Source organism: Crocuta crocuta, unplaced genomic scaffold (assembly GCF_008692635.1).
Source record: "Crocuta crocuta isolate KB4526 unplaced genomic scaffold, BGI_CrCroc_1.0 scaffold8, whole genome shotgun sequence".
NCBI classification, from domain to species: domain Eukaryota; kingdom Metazoa; phylum Chordata; class Mammalia; order Carnivora; family Hyaenidae; genus Crocuta; species Crocuta crocuta.
Window position 1 is genome coordinate 1,679,463 of NW_027532162.1, and position 469 is coordinate 1,679,931.

Sequence of the window (469 nt, forward strand, 5' to 3'; positions counted from 1 at the left end):
CCCAACGGCCCCCCCCCCCACCAGGAATTCAACCCCAGCCTCAGCTGGCATGCTCTACTCAGCAAACAAGCCAGCTACCCCAGCACACCCCATCAAAGTGGGCTCTGCTCCCCTCTGCTCTAGACACGAGGAGGGAGGAGGTTATTAGGTCCAAATTAAGTCTCGGATTAATGAGATAAAATGTTTGAAAACTACGAGAATCGTTCTAATTCATCAAAACTGCAATGTGACATCTCACTATGAATAAAGGCAGGTGTGGTGCCCTTCCCCGTCTCTCAAGGCTGGTGGCAATGAGCCTGAAATGTCATATGATGCCAGATCAAAGCGACTTATTCCACTGTCCCCTTGTTCATCAGTGCATTCAGTCAAGACCTGCTTGCAGTCAAGACCTGCCACTTTGCCAGCACAGAACCAATTAAATGCTTGCCCTCTGGAGCCTTCCTCCTAGCAGGTGAAAACAGAAAACAAA